Consider the following 6,427-nt stretch of genomic DNA (forward strand, 5'->3'; position numbering starts at 1 on the left):
GTTTATGAACAGAAAGCTATGTGATGTTGAGAGTTATTGTTGAAGTGTGTTCTATATCCAGCTGTAGTATGTATAAATGTTGCACTATAAAAGGGTGTGCATGTGTGTGTTAGGTTTCAGAATGTTCAAGTACCCTTATCCTCTAGTCTAGAATGATCAGTAAGGCTGGGTTCACTATGCATTATGAGGGAGATTTATCAAAACCTGTGCAAAGGAAAAGTTGCCCAGTTGCCCATAGCAACCAATCCAATTTCTTCTTTCAATTTGCAGAGGCCTTCCTAAATATGAATAAGGAAACAAAAAACAGAGATACATGCCCCTAGTGTAGTATGTTAAATATGGTATAGGAGGTGGAAAGTGAAATTACACTTACCAAGTAGGGTTGCGCTCAGAGCACAACACTTCAGAAGACATCTAAAATTAATCCAGGACTGGCAGCCGTAGCTTATCCGGTGAAGGATCCACTAGAACAATGGGAAAACACTTTGATAGCAGTAGAAAAATTTTGCTTACTTATATTAAAGTATTACACTGCTTACATGTCTTAAAATACACTTTATTAGCACTACAGCAATGAGTTTCTGGTCCAGACTGGACCCTTCGTCAGGCTAGGTGCATACATGAGAAAGAAAGCGCTGACAATAAATATCCTGAGTACGTCATGGTGAAGGTCACGTTAATTAGGGTATTCACAGTGTATGGAATTAAATACACACATACAAAATTTACATCAATTTAAGATAATTATTACATTCTCCCATAGCCTTTTTAGTTTAACCCTAGAGATGAGCGAATTTACAGTAAATTCGATTCGTCACGAACTTCTCGGCTCGGCAGTTGATGACTTTTCCTGCATAAATGAGTTCAGCGTTCAGGCGCTCCGGTGGGCTGGAAAAGGTGGATACAGTCCTAGGAGACTCTTTCCTAGGACTGTATCCACCTTTTCCAGCCCACCGGAGCACCGGATTTTTTGCAGGATTTATGCAGGAAAAGTCAGCAACCGCCGAACCGAGAAGTTCGTGAGGAATCAAATTTACTGTAAGTTCGCTCATCTCTATTAACCACTTAAGGACTCAGGGTTTTTCCATTTTTGCATTTTAATTTTTTCCTCATCGCCTTCTAAAAATCATAACGCTTTACATTTTGCACATAAAATTCCATATGATGGCTTATTTTTTGTGCCACCAATTCTAATTTGCAGTGACATTAGTCATTTTACCAAAAAATCCACGACGAAACAGAAAAAAAATCATTGTGCGACAAAATTGAAGAAAAAATTTCATTTTGTAACTTATGGGGGCTTCCGTTTCTACGCAGTGCATTTTGGGGTAAAATTAACACCTGTAGGTCCATACGGTCCATATTCTGTAGGTCCATACGGTTAAAATTATACCCTACTTTATATAGGTTTGATTTTGTCGTACTTCTGAAAATAATCATAACTACATGCAGGAAAATTTATACGTTAAAAATTCTCATCTTCTGACCCCTATAACTTTTTTATTTTTCCACGTATGGGCCGGTATGCGGACTAATTTTTTGCACCGTGAACTGAAGTTTGTATCAGTACCATTTTTGTATTGATCGGACTTTTTGATCGCTTTTTATTCATTTTTTAATGGTATAAAAAGTGACCAAAAACACGCTATTTTGGACTTTGGAATTTTTTTTGCGGGTACGCCATTGATGATATATTTTTATAGTTCGAACATTTCCGCACACGGCGATACTGCATGTTTATTTTTATTTACACAGGTTTTTTTTCATGGGAAAAGGGGGGTGATTCAAACTTTTATTAGGGAAGCGGTTAAATGACTGTTACGCCGAGCGCTCCGGGTCCCTGCTCCTCCCCGGAGCGCTCGCGGCGTTCTCCTTTCTGCAGCGCCCCGGTCAGACCCGCTGACCGGGAGCACTGCACTGACATTCATGATGGGGATGCGATTCGCATAGCAGGACGCGCCCGCTCGCGAATCGCATCCCAAGCCACTTACCCGTCCCGGTCCCCGGCTGTCATGTTCTGGAGCGCGCGGCTCCGCTCTCTAGGGCGCGCGCGTGCCAGCTCTCTAAGATTTAAAGGGGCAGTGCACCAGTGATTGGTGCCTGGCCCAATCAGTATAATTAGCTTCCACCTGCTCCCTGTGTATATAACCTCACTCCCCCTTTCCTTCCTTGCCGGATCTTGTTGCCTTGTGCCAGAGAAAGCGTTTAGTGTTGTCCAAAGCCTGTGTTTCCAGACCTTCTGCTATTGCCATTGACTACGAACCTTGCCGCCTGCCCCGACCTTCTGCTACGTCTGACCTTGCCTCTGCCTAGTCCTTCTGTCCCACGCCTTCTCAGCAGTCAGCGAGGTTGAGCCGTTGCCGGTGGATACGACCTGGTTGCTACCGCCGCAGCAAGACCATCCCACTTTGCGGGGGGCTCTAGTGAAAACCAGTAGCAACCTAGAACTGGTCCACCGACACGGTCCACGCCAATCCCTCGCTGGTACAGAGGATCCACATCCAACTAGCCGAATCCTAAAAGTAGATCCGGCCATGGATCCCGCTGAGGTGCCGCTGCCAAGTCTCGCTGACCTATCCACGGTGGTCGCCCAGCAATCGCAGCAAATTGCCCAACAAGTACAGCAGCTGTCGCAGTTGACTGCCACGTTACAGCAACTTCTGCCACTGCTACAGCAGCAACCATCTCGTCCGCCAGCTCCTGCACCTCCTCCGCAGCGAGTGGCCGCTCCTAGCCTCCGCTTGTCCCTGCCGGACAAATTTGATGGGGACTCTAGACTCTGCCGTGGGTTCATGTCTCAATGTTCCCTACATATGGAGATGTTGTCGGACCAATTTCCTACAGAACGGTCTAAGGTGGCGTTCGTAGTGAGTCTTCTGTCTGGAAAGGCCTTGTCTTGGGCCACACCGCTCTGGGACCGCAATGATCCTGCCACAGCCACAGTCCAGTCCTTCTTCGCTGAAGTCCGTAGTGTCTTCAAGGAACCAGCCCTAGCTTCTTCTGCCGAGACTGCCCTGCTGAACCTGGTACAGGGTAATTCTTCAGTAGGCGAGTACGCCATCCAATTTCGTACTCTCGCCTCCGAATTATCTTGGAATAACGAGGCCCTCTGCGCGACCTTTAAAAAAGGCCTATCCAGTAACATCAAGGATGTGCTGGCCGCACGAGAGATTCCTGCCAACCTGCAAGAACTTATCCATTTGGCCACCCGCATTGACATGCGTTTTTCTGAAAGACATCAGGAGCTCCGCCAGGAAAAAGACCTTTATCTCTGGGCACCTCTCTCACAGTATCCTTTGCAATCTACCCCTGTGCCTCCCGCCGAGGAGGCTATGCAAGTGGATCGGTCTCGCCTGACCCATGAAGAGAGTGGGTCGGTCCCTGCTCCTCCCCAGAGCGCTCGCGGCGTTCTCCTGTCTGCAGCGCCCCGGTCAGACCCGCTGACTGGGAGCGCTGCACTGACATTCACGATGAGGATGCGATTCGCATAGCGGGACGCGCCCGCTCGCGAATCACATCCCAAGCCACTTACCCGTCCCGGTCCCCGGCTGTCATGTTCTGGAGCACACGGCTCCGCCCTCTAGGGCGTGCGCGCGCCAGCTCTCTAAGATTTAAAGGGCCAGTGCACCAGTGATTGGTGCCTGGCCCAATCAGTATAGTTAGCTTCCACCTGCTCCCTGTGTATATAACCTCATTCCCCCTTTCCTTCCTTGCCGGATCTTGTTGTCTTGTGCCAGAGAAAGCGTTTAGTGTTGTCCAAAGCCTGTGTTTCCAGACCTTCTGCTATTGCCATTGATACGAACCTTGCCGCCTGCCCCAACCTTCTGCTATGTCTGACCTTGCCTCTGCCTAGTCCTTCTGTCCCACGCCTTCTCAGCAGTCAGCGAGGTTGAGCCATTGCCGGAGGATACGACCTGGTTGCTACCGCCGCAGCAAGACCATCCCGCTTTGCGGCGGGCTCTGGTGAAAACCAGTAGCAACCTAGAACCGGTCCACCGACACGGTCCACGCCAATCCCTCGCTGACACAGAGGATCCACATCCAGCTAGCCGAATCATAACAATGACCTTTATTAACTTTTTTTTCACTATTTTTTGCAGTGTTATAGCCCCCATAGGTGGTTATAACACTGCACACACTAATCTTTTACACTGATCCCTGCAAAGCCATAGCTTTGCATGGATCAGCATTATAGGGGGTTGATTGCTCAAGCCTGTAGCTCAGGCTTGGAGCAATCAAATGCTGATTGGACACGACAGAGCAAGGTAAGGGCACCTCCGCTCGCGTCCTAGCTGATTGGGACATCGCGATTTTATCGCGATAGTCCTGATCAGCCCGACTGAGCTGCTTTTACTTTCGTTTTAGACGCGGCGATCAACTTTGATTGCTGCGTCTAAAGGGTTAATAGCGTGCGGCACAACAATCGGTACCACATGCTATTAGCCCAGGGTCCCGGCTATCATTAGCCACTGGGACCGACCCGGTATGATGCGGCGTGACCCTGTTTTAAATACCGGGACCGGGCGCAGGGCGTACAGGTACGACCTGCGTCCTTAAGAGGTTATAACATTATTCAGTATGTAAACATCCATTATTCTTGATATAAAACATAATTGACTCCATCGGGGAAGTGATGTGTGTGAAAACGCGCATCACAGTGGTAGGAACATAATTGTCTCACCGGAGGAGCAGCCTATTAGCTGCACTGAGAGCGATATATACAGAAGCGTAGTTGAAACATGGTGGGACAGACTGAACGGGATAACATTGTTCTTATATTCTTCCTATGTTAGCGAAATTCGCATATTCGCTATGTTCTTTTTTTTTTCATGTGAAAATTCATAATGAAATTCATATAGTGCGCATGCGCAATTATATCTTTCACCTAAAAGAAGGGAGGGATCAGTGTTTAGTCTGGAAGTGCAGATATTCCCATAAATTTGCATAAAAAAAAAAAAAAAAAAGAATATTCGTCATTACGAATATATATAACTATATTCTAAATATTCGAAGTGCCGATATTCACGGAAAAAAATTGAAATTTGAATATTTGCGCTCAACACTAGTTTAAGTCTGCATTCTCTTTCTTAAAAGGTAAGTGTTATGCAGTAGACTCTTAGTAGGAAGGGAGCGGGCCCATATTTAACATAAAGGAGGTAGTGCTCCACTACTCGCTATGCTCAGGGCAATATAAGCCGGAGCATAGTTCAAAAGGGGCGGGCTTTGCTGGATGTGATGTTCCTCGCTGTAATAGGCTAAGCAATGTAACTTCTAGGTTTTGGTAAGAAGTACTCAAATAGCATGTAATTAAAAGGGACAATCAACATCAAATCCAGCTAACCCCGCCACTTTTGAACTATGCTCTCCATTTGAACTCCATGTATAACTCAAAGACCACATTACAATTGAAAGCCATTAGGCCAGATGATGATAATGATGATGAAGATGATTATTATTATTGTTATTATTTTAATATGCTAATGTTAAATGACAAAATGTTAGCTTTCACAACTACACAACTTGTTCACATATTTTTGAGGCTGTAAAGATTAGTTCAGGACATTCTGAAAAATGATAGGTATGTATCAGACACATATGTAGTATATGTTTTAGAAAACCAGTATGACTATACTTGCACCTATGTTAAAACCAATCCACCCATGTTGTCCTGCCAACTATTGCATTAATGATATATTGATCTTTTTGTTTTCAATAATTGTGAACACCTGATACTTGCCTTATCATTTTGGTTTCCAAGCCCTACAATTCACCAAAACTGCTTTCCAATGACCTTTTGGCTGTTCTAAGGTGTGTGTGGGGTGTGGTTGGCAATGATACTTCACAGGTCTCACAAGTTCAAACTTGGCTTTGCTAAATCCAAAAATAAACAGTGGCAGCAACGTTTTGCAAGCCTTTTTCAGAATATAACACAAGCTACAAAACAAAATAAATACCTGCCTGTTTGGGCTCTAGTTTGTCATAAGAAGATTACCTCACCTATGCATACACGCAAATTGTACAGCATCCAAAAAGACTTCCCACCCCAGGCTTAGATTCTTTCTGGTCTCTGCACAAGTAATAATGTCTATGGGGGAGATTTATCAAAACCTGTGTAGAGGAAGAGTGGTGCAGTTGCCCATAGCAACCAATCAGATCGCTTCTTTCATTTTTAAAGAGGCCTGTGAAAACTGAAAGAAGCGATCTGATTGGTTGCTATGGGCAACTGCACCACTCTTTTTCTACACAGGTTTTGATAAATCTCCCCCTATATGATTCGCTACTGAGCTTTGCAACTGCCCTTTTTTCTGGACTGGGGACTCCTTATTGAAATGGCACAGTGAAAGGGTTACTGCACTGCTATCTAAGCACTGTTCTTCACTTCCAAGCACAGTTCCATACATTCAGTAGCAGCTGAATCTGATATTAA

General features: G+C 45.4%; 1 protein-coding gene across 1 annotated transcript in view; it reads right to left on the reverse strand.

The window, feature by feature from the left end:
* ALDH1A2 (aldehyde dehydrogenase 1 family member A2) overlaps window positions 1–6,067 on the reverse strand; it is a 121,947-nt gene extending 115,880 nt beyond the window's left edge. Inside the window, exon 1 of the mRNA XM_056572422.1 lies at window positions 5,998–6,067. The gene's annotated coding sequence lies outside the window, so the exon portion shown is untranslated. The remainder of the gene's footprint in view (window positions 1–5,997) is intronic.
* Between the last annotated feature and the right edge of the window lie 360 nt (window positions 6,068–6,427).

This window comes from Hyla sarda, chromosome 4, assembly GCF_029499605.1.
Source record: "Hyla sarda isolate aHylSar1 chromosome 4, aHylSar1.hap1, whole genome shotgun sequence".
NCBI lineage: Eukaryota > Metazoa > Chordata > Amphibia > Anura > Hylidae > Hyla > Hyla sarda.